The 784-nt window shown below is 39.5% G+C and overlaps 1 pseudogene; it reads right to left on the minus strand.

Annotated features, from left to right (window-relative positions):
• Positions 1 to 341: 341 nt before the first annotated feature.
• Positions 342 to 460, minus strand: LOC111738447 (annotated as a pseudogene).
• Between the last annotated feature and the right edge of the window lie 324 nt (positions 461 to 784).

The following is a 784-nucleotide window of genomic DNA, read 5'->3' on the forward strand; positions in this document are numbered from 1 at the left end:
AACACTTATTATTGGTACCATTTATTTAACAATTACAGACATACTGATTTATGGCATATCTTCTGTTATTATCTGAGCTATTATTTTAATAGTTGTTCTTATCATGAAAGTTAATGAATTTAGGTCTTTTGTCTTCACAGGCAGGGCCTATGACACTTTTCTCAGTGACTCTCAACACAGCACAGTGCGTATGTGCAGAATTTGATGTCTGTGGGTTTCAGGGTTTCTCAACCCCTGCACAATTGACATTTTTTTTTTTTTTAAGGCCAGGCAACCCTTGATTGACCTCACAGGTTGCAAGGACCTTGTCAGTTTATAATCCCTTACTTTTTAATTTTTTACGCCTATAGTACTTGGTCTTCCTAGGTGGTCTCCCATCCAAGTACTAACCAGGCCCAACCCTGCTTAGCTTCCAAGATCAGACGGGATCAGGCACGGTCAGGGTAGCATGGCTGTAAACACACTGACATTTCGTATTGCATAATTCTTTGTCATGGAGGGCTGTCTTGTGCATTACAGGATGTTTAGAAATATCCTTGGTCTCTGCATATGGTATCCAGGTATCCAGTAGCACTTCTCAGTTTATGATGGCCCAAAATATCTCCACATGTTGCCAAATGCCCCGGGGGGATTCACCCTCACTGAGAACCAGTGGGTTACATGAAAAAAAAAAAATAGTGAAATTCAGCATTTAATGAAGGGTTTGTCCAAGAAAAGCACTTAGAAGCAATTTATTCCACTTAGATGTGGGTTGACTATACTTCTCTTAGATTTTATCAGAAAA

Source organism: Pteropus vampyrus, unplaced genomic scaffold (genome assembly GCF_000151845.1).
Source record: "Pteropus vampyrus isolate Shadow unplaced genomic scaffold, Pvam_2.0 Scaffold38, whole genome shotgun sequence".
In the NCBI taxonomy this organism is placed as follows: Eukaryota; Metazoa; Chordata; class Mammalia; order Chiroptera; family Pteropodidae; genus Pteropus; species Pteropus vampyrus.